The sequence below is a fragment of the Dromiciops gliroides genome, chromosome 1 (genome assembly GCF_019393635.1).
Source record: "Dromiciops gliroides isolate mDroGli1 chromosome 1, mDroGli1.pri, whole genome shotgun sequence".
NCBI lineage: Eukaryota > Metazoa > Chordata > Mammalia > Microbiotheria > Microbiotheriidae > Dromiciops > Dromiciops gliroides.
Window position 1 is genome coordinate 694,156,821 of NC_057861.1, and position 16,876 is coordinate 694,173,696.

A 16,876-nucleotide genomic window follows, 5' to 3' on the forward strand; every position below is an offset into this window, starting at 1 on the left:
AACCAGTCATGAAGAAGCTGGAGAAAATACATATAAAACTGGATCACTACAGAGACAAGATGCCCAGAGATATACATCCAGAGACTTTTGGATGGAGTCCAAAGAGTGGAAATGACATGCAACCTGGTCTCTTACAGAGACCACAGACTAAGAAGCCTCAAGCATGAAAAGGCTGCTTGCCTTTAGTGTATATTACTGTCTCCTGTGCTGTCCCATACTGTTTGTGCTGCTGTTATCTTTTCCAAAGCAATGTCTTCTTGTGCCTGATCTGTGATAGAACATTCTGAGCTCATATTGGTCTGACCAACCACAGCCATTGACCTTGACATAGTATTGTCATTTTGGTCTCCTTTGATTATGAAGGACAACAACTAACCTCTCCCTGGGTAAACAAGTAGGGGAAATATATTCAAACAGTATCTTCTAGACTTTTTTCTCATACTGCATCCCAGATATATGTAGAATAAATTGAATAAGACTGGGTCCTTTATGCAACAATGATGCTCTGAATTTGTGATGAGCCGCTGGTCAAACAGGGCAACATTTTCTTTGACATGACCTACCTTATCATTATAGAATAGCCTTAGGATCCTGGTGAAATTCTAGGCACACTCAAACTTGCTCAGTAGCTGTCAGGGCTCAGGTTTACCAATCAGACTGAATTTCCTTTATAAGGTCAATGCACACAATGTAAACTTATTTTCATCTCTCTAAAAATGTGATTTTTTACAAGACCTGGAACAAATGGTCCAATTGGAAACAAGCACATACTTAGCAGAACTGTTGGTTTTGGAAAATTATGTCCAATTCTTCAAAATCTTCTAAAATTCCCTCTTGTATACTTACTTGTGGTAGGGAAGCAACCTTGGATTCCTCACGGTTATGACAGTGAAGTACATGCTCTGGAATATCATATCAACCTGGCAAGACTTTCAGTATGGACTCTGCAACAAAGGGCCCTTTGATATCCAACCCAGCTAAGTTCAAAGAGGCCCATCCCCCAAAAGCCACCCGTCAATGAGGTTTTATGGACATAATTCATGAAACTGTTTTCTAAAAGATAAGAGGTGTGATCATCATGAGAGAATACCACTGGCATCTGCATCATGTAAAAGAGGACCAATGGAATACCTATACCACTGGAAGTAGAAATATTTTAAGTAGAAGTATAAATCTTCTGTTCGAACCTCCCTTTTAACGCAGAATATGTAGGCACACTTTGGGGGAGTCTCACTTATCTGGCATTGTCCACATCCAAGTGGAAATGGGAATTTCTTTATAAGGCATTGCCACCATCTTCCCCTGCAAGCACTTAGACCCACAATGCTTCGAAGTATGAAATAGTTTTATTTAAACAGTCAAATTTCATCAGGATCAATTGAATGTTAAGATTCCCTTCCACTTTCTAATGGACTACCATCCATTATCCAATCTCTGTGACCTATAGTACTGCTTTGTGTGGGTGCTTATTAAAAGTTCATTCCTGGGGCGGCTAGGTGGCGCAGTGGATAAAGCACCGGCCCTGGATTCAGGAGTTCCTGAGTTCAAATCCGGCCTCAGACACTTGACACTTACTGGCTGTGTGACCCTGGGCAAGTCACTTAACCCCATTGCCCCATAAAAAAAAAAAAGTTCATTCCTCAGGCAGCTAGGTGGTGCAGTGGATAAAGCACTGGCCCTGGATTCAGGAGTACCTGAGTTCAAATCCAGCCCCCAAAAAAAGTTCATGCCTCTGTATCGGTTCTGTATACAACATTAGTGTTAGAGTCTTAAAATATAAACATAAGGTTTCAAACATGGGAAATGGGATGACTGCTAGTGTTAACCAAATATCTCTGACAATAATCTACTCTCCGAAAGAAATGCCAAGAGAATTAGCACAAATATGACCAAGAACTATTCCCAAAAGCACAATTAACTGGTAAAAAATATGAACAAACATTAGCAAAACAGGATTGCAAATTATTAACAATAATCTGGAATTGCTCGAAATCACTAATAAGAGAAATACAAATCAAAACAGCTCTGAGATTTCTTCACATACCCAGAACATTCACAAAGATGGGTAAAAAAAGATGAAGATAGTCAATGATGGTGGAGTGATGAGTCGGGATTTCTTCAAAAGTGTCTAAAATTCTAGGGGCAGCTAAGTGGTACAGTGGGTAGAGCACTGGACCAGGAGTCAGGAGGACCTGAGTTCAAATTTGGTCTCAGACACTTACTAGCTGTGTGACCCTGGGGAAGTCACTTAACCCTAATTGCCTCAAAAAAAGTGACTAAAATTTCCATACTCCTTTACCCAAAGATGCTACTTCCAGGCATGTACCTTAAAGAGAAAAAAGACGGGAGGGAAATGTCCCATATACACTCAAATATTCACAGAACTACTTTTGATACAAAATTGTACACAGAAAATAAAAATAAATAAATAAAACTGTACAATTATAATGAGAGCTTGATCAAAATCCATCTCCCTTCTTTCTCTGCAGCAGTGGGGGACTGTAGCATAGAATACTATATACATTGTCAGACATCAAGTATGTTAGCTGTTTTGTTTTGCTGGGTTTCTTTTCCTCTTTCTTTTTTAATCTTTGTTACAAAAGATGGTTTATTCAGTAGGAGAGAGGAACAGAGCATACTCAGAAATGATGGTGTTATTGAAACAGATATCAAAAAAGATATTTTAAAAAATTAAAAAACAGGAGGCCTACTTCAGAAAAGATTCATTGTTTCAGAGAAAACATCAAGATCATTAACAACACTGCACAGTTTCTGTTATTTCAATACACTCTCCTCTTTCTATTCGATACTGAACCCCTTTCATTATCCAGGGATGGTATTTCTCCAAAATAATATGCACCAGTGGACAAGCTTTATCCAACTGCTTATTAAAGCCTGAATAAGAAGCATTCTATTTCTATCCAAACGTGGATAGTAGACCAAATTCTTTTGATTGATTATAGATTTCTCTTACAAGACTCTGATTGTTTTGGGACTTGATACAATCAACATGCCTTTATTTGTAAATAGAAAGGTCTGAAGGACCTCAAAATATATAGAAAAGTCCTATTCCATTTGATTTCTCTGCTGGACTTCCTCCATAGCAGTGTCACTTTTACCCCTAATTAACATCATGCTTTATATTAACACTTGACTAGAAAAATTAACACTCAAATATTTTGCAGACTTTCTGCATGATTTTAAAACAAGTGTGGGTAACTCCACATTGAAAGAGAGCATTTAAGGTGATATTTTCCTCTACCAAACCATTTGCTTTTTTAATCATGGAAGAATAGGCATAGTGAGATCTTATATTCTCTGCACTCTTCAGTCAACTATGTGATTGTAAACTATGATTTGCTAAGACACCCTGACTGCCCATCCCTTTATCACACTTTCATCAAGGATGCCCTTAATACCTATGTATATTATTCTCATAAACATTTTATAGAGATGAGAATGTAGGCACATGGGTTAGTAATTTTAGATATGCTCTTGATTTCATGTCTGTGATATTTTTAACCAAGAGTTTAGCATCTTCTCTTTCAGATATCTCAGAAATAAATGCCTCGATACCCTCACCATTATGCCATCTCCTACATGGGCCTCACCTCTGTATATTCTGTGTAACCTGGATGCTCTTCCATTCTTTGTTTTCTATACTGTCAGTTCTGACATATACATCAGAGACTAATAATAGAGTCAACATGTGATACTGTTATTTCTACTGATGGAGAATATTTGTCATAGAAATCTTGAGGGTTTTTTCACTTTTCATCTCCTTCTTATCATTTCTATATCATTGGATGACCTAGGTTAATTGAATCTGTTGCCAAGATTCTTCAAATTTGTTTTTTCTCTTCAGAGTTTTTCACTATTTTAGGTAATACTTCTCAAAGTCTATCACCTTCCTCTGTGGGGTTTTGTCAGCAATTTTACATCTTAAACTAGGTCTGTCCTGGATTTCCCTATCTTTCTTCTTGGCTCTTAAGAAGATCATGTTTGCTGGTTGAGGTGGTCCCTAGGCTATAATGACCTCATTGTGGTAATTAATGTCTTAAATTTCCTTAAGAAAAGACAATAGTCTGTGGTAATATCTGTTCTCTTTTTGCATATTGGGGGACTAAGTAGCTTATTTGAATGTCATAGTGGAGTTTTCTTCAGTAGCACACCATATCAATTAATGTTTGTTCTTTCTAAATTAGTAATGGTCTTTATATTTTCTCAAAAAAGCCAACTGTGCAGAAACTCCTGCATTAGTGACCAGTTGCTTCCTGTCTCTCAGAATACAATGTTTCAATTGCAAATGTTACTTAGTACTTTCCGTATTCAGAATCTCTCAACTTTAAGTAGGTGTAATATACAAGCAAGAAATCTCTATATGATTTATGATCTTTGACTTCCCTTGCTTTTTCCTCTTGAACAATAGCTCTCAATATTCTTTCACTATCCTCTGCTATGCTTACCTTTATGTTGAAGTCATTGAAATATTCTAACATATGATAATATAATTTTAAATGTCTCAAATTGTTCATAGCATTTCTCAACTTTCACATACTGTACAGTAGATTTTGCAGTATAAACAGCATTTTTCTTCATGGTTGTCTTTTTTGTAAGTATACTGCACGAGCACTAGAATAAGAGATGACCAGATGTATTAGGAAATGGCATTTCTAGTTGCCTTTGGACGTAAGATAAAAATCAATTCTAAGTCCTTTGTCTCCCCAAGGAAAATCTGTGAACCATCCTTCCATTTAAATGCAACTTACTTTTATCTTCTGGTTCCATGTATAATGAGAATCTTAAGATTGATATGATTCAGTTCTTTAAAAAGCAAATCTACCTATTGGTCACTGGACAAGTATATTGCACATTTACAGTACAAATACCTAAGTTAATATTTCCAGATGATTTAAGAACTGACTTCATATGTTCTCTCCTATTTTTGACCACTTTACCATTAGCATTATAGAAGTAGAAGGGTAGTGCCTAGGACTGAAAACCATTTTGTATTTTTTCTTTATTTCATGGATTTCCATTATCAAAGACCTCATCACTGAATGATGAGCATGTAGCACATAGCAATTCTGGCCCTCAGAAATCAAACAAACTATTTCTATTATCTCATCTAATCCCTTTATTTAAAAAATTATTTACTTTTTTGCTTGCTTATTTTTTTAGGACTGCGGTTCCCCATCTTGTTCAGGCTAGAAGTGCAACAGGTACTTATGGGCCTTTGTGCTATTCTGAAGCTTTGGCCTACTCCATTCCTGATGTAGGTCATTTTTGCCTTTATCAAGTGGCCTGGTTCCCCAACTCCCAAGAGCTCAACATATTAGTGCCACACTTAGTGCTAACACCCATTTGGCTTTATCCATTCAGAATTCCTAATCTAAACTGATCTGCCAACCTCAGCTTCCATTGTAAACAGGATTACAGGTGTGCCTCCACTCCTGGCCCATAGACAATTTCTAGAATTTTAGAAAGTACAGTAGAGAGCTTTTAAAAAAAATACTAAAAATGTACTTATCACTTTAGGTCAAATGTGCTTTCATTACATGTTTCAATAAACAGAAAAAAAAAGTTAGTAGACATTATAGACTAATCATGATGTCCTTGGCTGACTTACTTGGAATCATTTTGTGTAATGAGAATTGTCACTAAGTTTATATTCCCAAACACTTTAACCTTCCCACATAGCAAGGGTAGTGATAATCACCTTCATCTAAACCCATTAACTTTGAAAAGTTCAAGTCTATAAGAGCACACTGTTGAATTGAGAAAGCTCCAACTGTTAGCAAATTGACAACACATATTGGAGAAATATATAGCAATGGCCTCTCCTTGGGCCAGCATGTTTCTTCACAACTCATAGCCGGGCTTGGAAACTAGAAGTAAAGACTCCTAGTATATTATCACACCTATTCTCTCAATATAAAACCATATGATCATCCAACAAATGATTTAAATATACTATATATCTTGCTATTGCCATATAGGCAAACCAAGCACTTAGCATAGTACTTGTCACATAGTAGGCTCTTGATAAATTGCTTGTTGACTGGACTTTCACAGATGCAAAATCCTTAATCTCTCTCTCTCTCTCTCTCTCTCTCTCTCTCTCTCTCTCTCTCTCTCTCTCTCTCTCTCTCTCTCTCTCTCTCCCTCCCTCCCTCCCTCCCTCCCTCTCTCCTTATAGTAAGGAAAGTATATCAACACTCAGAGTCTTAGCCTCCAGGGGCCAAAATCTTCTGTAATATTTTACAGTTAGCCAATTCGTTATAGCCCTTGCCATTCTTCCTGTCTTTGCATCTGTTTCCTCTTGCTAGTAAGGTCTATGTCCTCATTCCAAGACTTTAGCTCATTTATGGTTAGAAAGACCTTATGGTTCCTATTTAATTCTTTAGTGCTAATCTGGAACTCATTCCCTGCAAAAACAAATAAGCAAACAAAACATTTTTAGTGACTTCCTGACACAGAAGATTTTCTGAACCAAAGGTACACCAATTATTTTCATTCTCCCAAGATTTTGTGAGTCTCCCATGAAGAGAGCAGGGTTATGTGAATTACAGCAACAGCTAAAAAGCCAAATGGGATCATTACCTTCCACCTTAATGCTTTTGTTTCAAATACCTGATATACATTCATATAAGATGTGTGTCCAGCAATAAGCAGGCTTTAAACTCCCCATCCTGCAATGAAGTCATTTACTGAATGATTATTTATCTGAAAATGAAGACATTACTGTAGAGAAATGTCAATCTCACCCCCTTATTGGAGCTTTCTTTATTACTCAGTACCTAGCATGATGCAGAATGGGTGAATGAGAACAATTTGTTCCAACAGTCATGAAGGCAGCTAAAGCAGGTGCTGTGTCTCACCTAAAGTTTGGTCAGACATCAAAGATGTTGGTCATCCATTGCATCTCAGGTGATTGTCAGTTGTCTTGACTTTCGACTTGCCACTGGACTTCAATGACTGGGAGATAGAGTGAGGCTGATGACTTTGTGCAAATCAGCCTCATTTAAATCCAATTCATGGGCAAGTCAAGACATCATCCTGTTATGCCTTTGGTCTTCTTCATACTTAATGAGAGTTTAATATTTAGGACTATAGATTTAGAGCTGGAAAAGGTGTTAGAGGTCATTTAGGTCCACTGCTTTATTTTACACATGAAAAAACTTAGGAATAGAGACCTTAAGTGATTTGCCCAAGGTCACATACATAGTAGATGATAGAGGTAGGATTTGAAACCAAGTACTTTGATTAATAGACATCAATTGAATGAGAAAGGTTTGTTATGCTGTGTTAGAATCTTCATTACATTCATGAACAATTCATTAACAATTAGTGCACCAGGAGAACATTGTACACAGTAACAGCAACATTGTGTGATGATCAACCATGATAGACTTGGCTCTTCTCAGCAGTGCAATGATCCAAAACAATTTCAAAGAACTCATGATAGAAAATGTTCTCCACATCCAGAAAAAAAGAACTGTGGATTCTGAATGCCGATTGAATGATACTTTTTCTGCTTTTTGGCTGCTTTGTTTTCTTCTTTGAGGTTTTTCCCTTGTGTTCTGATTCTTCTTTCACAATATGACTAATGCAGAGATATGTTTGTTGTGATTGTACATATATAACCTATATCAGATTGCTTTCTGTCTTGGGAATGGGGGAGGGAAGGGAGGGTGGGAGAAAAATTTGAAACTAAAAATCCTATGAAAACAAATGCTGAAAACTATCTTTACATGTAACTAGAAAATAATAAAACACTTTTATGATTTTAAAATATTTTTAAAAAGTAATTAGTGCAGGGGGCACCTAGATGGCACAGTGGATAGAGCACCGGCCCTGGAGTCAGGAGTACCTGAGTTCAAATCCGGCCTCAGACACTTAACACTTACTAGCTGTGTGACCCTGGGCAAGTCACTTAACCCCAATTGCCTCACTAAAAAAAAAAAAGTAATTAGTGCAATATAAAAATTAGGAAAACCCAGGTATATATGCTGGCAAATAAATAGTGTCAAAAGTCATATCTGAGAGAGTTTGCCTATGCTTTGACTTTAAAGCTGAAAATGAGCATGAAACAAAGAGGGATGTATGTCTCAAATTGATACAAGTATTCTCCTTTCCTTGAATTTGTTACAAAACATCTTCCTTTGCACCCTTATGGGATTAATATGGTTTTTAGAGTTAGAAAAACTATTGCATTCACAGAAAATTGGGAAATTTAGTCTAACATATTAGGTTCTAGGAGCCCTTGGTATGGAATGTACCTCAATTATTTACTCCACTTATCTCTTAGAGGTAAGAACTCATGTAGTACACTTGAATAAAAAGCTCCCTAAACTTAGTCACAAGACTTGAATTTGAATCCTAATGCTGTGATTTATTGCTCAGGTGACACTGAACAAGGCCTCTGGTCTTCTCAAACTTTAAGGTGTGAGGACCCCTATATACTCTAAAAAATTGAGGACCCCAAAGAGCTTTGGCTTATGTGGGTTATATCTACAAATATGTACAGTTCTAAAAGCTACAACTGATATATTTTTAAACTATTAATTCATTTAAAATAACAACAATAAACCCATTATGTGATGACATAACATTTTTATGAAAAAATAACTGTATTTTTCCAAAACAAAAATTTGTGAGAAGAGTAACATTTCTTACACTTTTGCAAATGTCTTTAATGTTTGGCTTTAAAAGACAGCTGGATTTTCAAAACTCCTGCATTTGATCTATTGTGATATGCTGTTTTGGTTGAAGTATATGAAGAAAATCTGTCAATACAACATAGTTGAAAAAAAGACCATTTTAATGGTTTTTCAAATAATTGTGGATATTCTTTGACACTACACCAAAACTGGAAATGGGGGGGAGGGTGTTGTTTGTTTTTTTGCAGGACAAGAAGGATTAAGTGACTTGTCCAGGGTCACACAGCTAGTAAGGGTCAAGTGTCTGAGGCCAGATTTGAACTCAGGTCCTCCTGAATCCAAGACTGGTGCTTTATCCACTGCACCACCTAGCTTCCCCTGAAGTAGTTGGTTTTTAAAGGTTAGTTGCAAGGTAGAATGTCAACCTGTATCAATGAACCTATCGAATTCTCTTACACTTAAAAACCATTGATCTATCTTGCACTTTGAATGGATCTTTACCATGCATAGTTGTTGTTGTTTTAACATAATCCATTGGTCAATTAGAAAATATAGGTTCACTGAGTTATGTTGATCTTCCAAATTTTGATATATTTCATTAAATAACATTTTTTTAAATCACATCTATTAATATTCCCACCAATCTCAAAAGAAAAACCTTTAAATAATGGGAAGCTATTAAGTCTATTGTGGAATATGAGATTTCCAAAATTTTCATTTTTACTTGAAATTTTGAATTTTATTTTTGGCAACAAATAATGTTGCTTCCCTTTTAAGTGACAGACTGACTTCATTAATTTTTGAAAATGTATCTGCCAGATACTCATGTTTAAATTACCATACAATGTCAGTTGTTCTTTCAAGTAAAAAAAGTGTTTCATGGTGGGGGGGGTGGGGGGGGAAGCACCTAGTTCAACTAATAAAGCAATCATCCAAGTGCTTTTCCTTGAGATAGCTATCATATCTCAGTATGCCACAGAAAGGCTTTATGAGTACTTCCCATTTCATCACACAGAATATTAAGAAGCCATCTACTCAAGGGTCAAGATTTAATAATAATAATCATTTTTACTGCTTCATCAAGGACATGCTTCAGTGAGCTGGCATTTCTTTCACTGTGTGGCAGTGAAGAATTCACTGACTACTAATACAGCTTGATGCTACTTTCTTGATTCATGATACTAAAGTACTAGCAGTTTTACCCACCTTTGTTTTGATACTATTAGTACAAATGTCAACACAGTTGTTTTAGGACAGCCATGAGATTCAAAAATTATTCCAACACTTTCATTATTTCAAGCAGCACTTACGTTTTTTGTCAAGTGTTCACATAAAAGAAGATAGTCTTTTATGATTAGTTGATGCTAATAGCCACATGAATAAGAGCAAAATATCAAGTCCCATCACATTTGTATATTTATCCATATGTAAGGCAAAATATGATTTTTTCAGATGAGATATAAACTCAGTCTTCATGTTTGCAGCTAAACCTTTAATTCACAGGTTATATAATCTCTGGAAGACTCCATTATGTACTTGTGAGAGAACTGAGAAGAAAAAAGGCAAATAAGACCTAATATAATGAAAATAGTTTCAACCTTATAGATGCCCTAAAAGGGTTTCAGAGACCCATAAGGGTAAGTGAATTTCACTTTGAAAACTGCTGAACCAGATGATCCTTGAGGTCTCTGCTTACCCCAGATCTATGTTCATAAAAATCTAATCAATATAGAAGTTGAGTGTTTGGTGCTACATGTATTTCTTTGAATAGCTATCAATTCTAGGACTATGGTAGGTAATGGGTCACAGGGACAAGATGCATTCAGATAATATCTAATTTAATATTCTATATTGCCCCATATTTAGCAGAGTATAGTCTATATAGTAAGCATTTAATTGATGTTTGTTTGAAGTTGAAATTAAAATAAGGAACAGGAAAGCCACGGAAAGCCTGGAAATAAAAAGTTAATCTTATGCAAGAATGGAACAGACCTAGTTGGAAACAAAGAACTAATAAATGAGGTAGACCCAGGAGCTCCAAACCAAGCAAGCAGCCAAAAACAAATCAGAAAATGGTCTTATCATGGAGGTCAATAGAAAGGGTGGATTGAAAATATGTGAAGCAGCCAGAAATCATAGAACTCCAGATTTAAAGTTGAAATTGGATTTAAGATACATCTAGTCCCACCTTCTCATTTTACAAGTGTGTGACCTGAGACTCAGAAAGCTTCAATAACTTATTATAGGTCACACAAGTAATGTGTCAAAGGCAGGATTGGAACCCAGATCCCAACTATAGATGACTGTATCATGTACACTAAATAAAATCTGGGGTCAGAACTCAAAGCAGAGCAGAAATCAAACCAGGCAGGCAGCAAAGTATCCCAGAATCTCCCCAATGTTTCAATTTCTCTCACCTTTCCACCATCCAATCAATTGCCAAGTCTTGCCAATTTGCCTTCTTAAAAACCTCTTGCCTCTACCTCCTTCTCTCCACTCCTAGAGCTACTACCCAGTTCAGGCCCTCATCACCTCTCACCTCAACTATTGCAATAGCTTCCTAATTGGTCTCCCAGCAACAAGCCTTTTCTTTGTCCATTCTATCTTCTATTCAGCAGCCAAATTGATTTTTATAAGGCATAGGTTTAACCACATTATTTCCCAGTCAGTATAAGAAGTTTCAGTGGCTCCCTGTTGCTCCAAGATAAAGCATCTGGAGAGAGACTAAAGTTTTATACTAGCTATAAAATAGCACCAACTAATCAGGCTTTTCAGCTCACAGATATGCATAATAAACACATGAATATGAGATCTGGTAGTAGAGAACCCTAACCTTGCTTCCTTATTTTCCTTTTGTTTTGGCTCAGGTTCATTTGCAACTACAACCAGAGAGGATTTCAGAATAACTATTGAAACCTGTTAGTTTTCGATCTCTCATTCAAACCTAGTGGGTCAAACAGAAAAGACCAAATATTACTCTGGCTACGTTCTATCTGCCTTTTGTTAGTACAGTGTGGCAGCTATGATTAAAATAGCTGTCAGCTTTCCCTTTATGGGCACAGTTAGATGGCACAGTAGATAGAGTTCTGGGCCTGGAGTCAGGAAGACCAGAGTTCTAATCCAGTCTCAGATACTTACTAGTTGAGTGACCCTGGGCAAGTCTCTTGACCCTCTTTGCCTCAGTTTCCTCATCTGTAAAATGAGCTGGAGAAGGAAATGGCAAACCACTCCAGTATCTTTGCCAAGAAAACTCCAAATTGAACCATGGAAAATAAAACATGAATAAAATAATTGAACAACACCTGCCCTTTATAGGGAGAAGTTCTAGCTACTACAATTCAGCAGACTGAAACTGCAATAGCTTGGTTGGCACTTAAAAGATGAGCCCAGCTGAACAATGTGCCCAGTAGAAATGCCAGCTGAAATGTAGATGGAAAATCCATCAAGAAACAGCAGGGCAACACCCTAGAAGAGACTACATGGTAAGCCCAACAAAGCAACCTGCCCTGAAGAAATACCCTGACCAACCCATAAAGAGGAGCCACCAGAAAGCATCAGGTCTCCTACAGACCTTATGTAGATATTCCCTCCTTGGCGAGTCTTTCACATATGATCCCTACATTCATCTTCTTTGTAGAACAATTCACTAAAGGGGGAGTGCTCTGTTACAAATCTTAAGCCAGTTCATTCAATGCCTTTCATTCAACTAATCATGTCCTCTGACTAGAAGAAAAGCAAACACATCAGAAAAGGTTTGTGAGCTATCATTTTGAGTGGAAATAGAATCACTGAATACTTTAACCTGAGGCAGCTCTTCTGAGGGCATTACATACACCATATAAACTCTTGTGTTCAACATTTGAAGCTTTTAGCAATGTGGCTCCAGCCATTCTTTTCAATCTGATTACTGCTGTAATTGTGATTACTGTTGCAATTGGAGATACTATTCTTCTCTATACACTCTGCTCTAGAGAAACTGGGCTTTGTGTTCTTCCATACATATGGTATTTATTTCATCTCCTGCCTTTGTACAAGCTACCTTCCTTGGCAGGAATACTTTCCTTCCTTCCCTCCTCTTGGAACCCTAATTCCCTTCTAGAGTGAGCTCATCACTTTAAATTTATTTTGTATACAATCTCTAGTTCCCCATTTGAATGTTTTATCTACCCAGTAAAATATGGGCTCCTGAAGGACATTTTGGTCTCACTTTTCTACGTATAACCAGAAGCTAGTACAGTACCTGACTCATAGCAGGTGTTTAATAAATGCTTATTAGTTGATTACAAAGTTCCTAGAAAGCAAAAAGAGACCAGGCAGAAATTCAGGAACAAGAAACCCTTAGGAATTAAAGAAAGGCCCAAAGTATAGGGTCAGGAGCCTTAAAAAAAATGAGTTTTAACAGAAGAAGGAATTAGGACTATAAATAAAAAGATAAAGACCAAAAGTCAAGAATTCAGAGAAAGGATTCATGCAGCAAAGATTAGACTCCATTAGCAAGGAAACATCATCACAAGGGCAAATTGCCACATCTAGGAAGCCACTTGTATGCTTCCTATTGATGTGAGAGTCAACTCAAGGGCATAACTAGCTGAAGGTTGGAGTGGATAAGTACCTGGTGGGTGGAAGGAATCTGTAAGCAGTAATGAGGGCAGGTCACCAACAACTCATTTGATCAATTAACCTCTCACTTGATATTCTAATGTTTCATAATCATCTCTTCATATAAAGGGAAAGCTTATGGTTGTGTAGTAGAGGGAGGAGGGAGGGGGGATGAAATGGGAGCCAGGTTTTAAAGATTAGCTGCAGGCTAGTTTTATGGTTTGTAAAAACTATTCTATTTAATGAGTTTGGATCTCTGGGACAGAAATCCATTGCAGCTGCAGTCCAAAGAGTGTTTAGAGTTATTTGCATAATTATAGAAGCAGACTTGTAGGTGGTTTACAACATGGAGAACAATTCCACTTCTCATGCTTATTTCTATCAATCTTCATAATCTATACCCTTCGTAAGAAAACTATATAAATTGCCTCATTGTACCCAAAAGATGCTGTAAAGGGGATATTTGTCAACTGCTCTTGCTACTTGGGTTGCAAAGCTGAGCATGATACCGTTACATGGCATGCTTTCTGCAGAAGTATGCTGACTGCTCATGAATTATATCCACTGGTTCTTTTATTCTAGGCAACAATTACACATCTGCTGATTAGCTAACTTAGCTTTAACCAAGAGAGTGAGACATCGAACATTTCCTGCATTTCCTTTTTTAATCAAGGTGATTTTAATTGTCTTCATATGTATAGTTGATTGTCTTCATATGCATACCATTATTTCAAGTCAATCAAGCATTTATTTATTAAGAGTGCCTGGTATGTGCCAGGCACTGTGTTAAGCACTTGGGAGACAAATGTAAATCAGTCCTTCTTCTCTAGGAGTTCACAGTCTGATGGGGAAGAAAACATAGAAACAACAATGAACAAATGGGACATATACAGGATAGATTTGATATAAGAGAAAAGGCTAGGGGAATGGGAAGAGGCTTCTTTCAAAAGGTAGGACTTTAGCTAGGACTTGAAGGAAGCCAGGAAGCTTTATGGAATCATAGAATGATAAAGCAAGAAAGGACTAAGAACATGTAAACCAGGCCAGTCACTGGGTAGATGAGTGGGGACAGAGAGGAGAAATGACTTACTAAGATCATTCTGCTATCAAGCATCAGAGCCAGTAACACGATTTGTGCCTCCTAACTTAGTGCAGTGTTCTTGCTATTATAGCACACTCCCCTGTCATCTGCCATGATTGGTCATAAGGGAAAAGCCACACCAGCAAAGAATTCAGGTTAAAAAACAAATTTCAAATCTGATCAGCCCTCAGAGACAGCCTCACTTCATAGGGAATGCTCCATTTTCTGTCTGCTGTTCTGCTTGGTTTGGGCCCCAGGAACTTCATGCCCCACCTAGATTAAGATAATCACTTGAAATCTCATCATCTGGCTGATGGTCTCAGTTTTGGATACTCAGCACCTTCTTAATCCCCTCAGCTTTCTCTCCTCTGATGGGAAGGCTGAATCACTAAACTCCTCCCTAAGATTTCCTATATAAAGATCTGAATTTCCCAACCAACTACATTTTCCATCAGTATCTTTGTTTCGTTTGAACTCCATAGAACATCATTCCTTCTGCACCATAGACCCCCTGCTTGTACAAATGTAAAGAAAACCCTACTAACTTCACAGTGATGTAGTTTAGATGCAGCTAAGTGGCATACTGCATAGTATTCCCAGTCTGGAATCAGAAAGATTAATCTTCCGGAGTTCAAATGTGGCATCAGATACTTGCTAGCTGTGTGACTCTGACCAAGTCACTTAACCCTCTTTGCCTTAGTTTCTTCACCTGTAAAATGAGCTGGACAAGGAAATGGCAAACCACTTCAGTATCTTTGTCAGGAAAACCCCAAATGGAGTCACAAAGATCTAGACTGACAATATATATCATTGTTAACTTTTCAACACACCAGTACTCATGATTGTACTGGTGCATCCAAGCCTCAGAACAATCTAGTGAAATAGGTAAGGTACTACAGGATTCATCACTTCTAATCTCATTGCCATGCTGCTAACCGAATCCTTGACTCCACCTCCCTCAGTATCTTCTCCCCTCTGATTGAAGGGCTGGAGGATAGTGCAACAAACTTTTCCCAATGCCTTCTTCTATAGAGGGTAGAAGCTGTATTTATCTCACTCCACTGTGCATCTGCTGTCTACTTGGTCTCAATTCCATAGATCAAGATCCCCTGCACCAGGTAACCTCCAATATCCATCCCCACCCTGCTTTCCTAACTTCATTTGTATGTTGTCTTCCCCCCACCCCATTAGATTCTAAGCTTTTTGAAGGCAGGGAGTATCTTTTTATTAATTGTATCCCCATAGCTTAGCACAGTGCCTGGCACATAGTAGGCACTTAATAAATTTTATTGGATTTGTTGGATTGGATCATGACCAAGAAAAAGTTCAGAAAAGTTGAGTGAATAATCAAAGTATTGGAGGGGAGATTTGAACCTAGTCCCTCTTGACTCAAAGGCTGACATTATTTCTGGCTGAAGGGGGCCTTAAAGGTCACTGAATCTAACCTTCTCATTTTACTAAACTGAAGTCCAGTGAGATATAGCTTGCCCAAGATTACATGGTAGGAAGAGTTAGAATTTGAACCCAAATCCTCTGTCTCCCATCCAGAGTGTTTTCTGCTGTCACACATTGGACTCTCACCTACTATTTAGAATCCATTCTCTTCTCCCACCACTCCTCCCACAGAATGCAAGGGGATCCCTGAGTTATTCATAATACAGGGGCAATATAAATGGAAAATTTTTACTTCATACTTTCATAGTTACTGCACTTTTTAGAAGCCTAAAGTCATCAAAAGAGTAATAGAAAAGCATACTAGAATGGAAAGTTAGATTTAGAGGAGCCAAGCTAAGCTGAATCCTTCCTAGTCCAGATTAAACCCTTTTATCTTATTGTGACCTCAATAAAGATAGAGAACATTGTGCTTCTAGCCTCACCACTCCTTCCCTAATCCCTCCCTCATCTGGTTCTTTCCAGTTCTAACTACGACTGGTAACCTTTAAAGGCTCTTTTGCTTCATCCTATGACCCTGGGGCTCTTGGGCACTGATTGTCAGACAGAGTGAAAAGTAGACTCTGGAACATTATAAACTTTTTGCTCTCTGTTCTAATTATCAACCACAGGAGTAAAAATCATAAGATGATCTTGAACAGTCATTGTTAGCATTTTGCTTTTCCTATCAAAGCATCGTGAATGGAGCTCCTTCCTTTCTGCCCTAAAAAACTCAGTGTGATTCACAATCTTGAATCACAACTCTCGAAGGAGATGGATGGCATTGCTGAAGAACAGACACAAATAATGTACGGGCTCTCATTGGTTGCTATTAGTCATGGTGTCATCTGAGTCATTGACTGTCACCGTGTCTCCTGAATCTATAACTCTTGCCATCGTCTCAATGGGAAAGGAGTAAAAACTTTTACAGGCTATCAATTTTTAATAGGATTACCAACACCTCATCTTGATCAAAAGAATCAATGGCTTCTGTTAAATCCACAAATGGAACAAGAAAATTAGTGTTCTTGACATTTTTTCCTGAATTTACTTGAGAGAATAACATATATTGCCATTTCATGAAGGCTGCAAGATCTGCTCA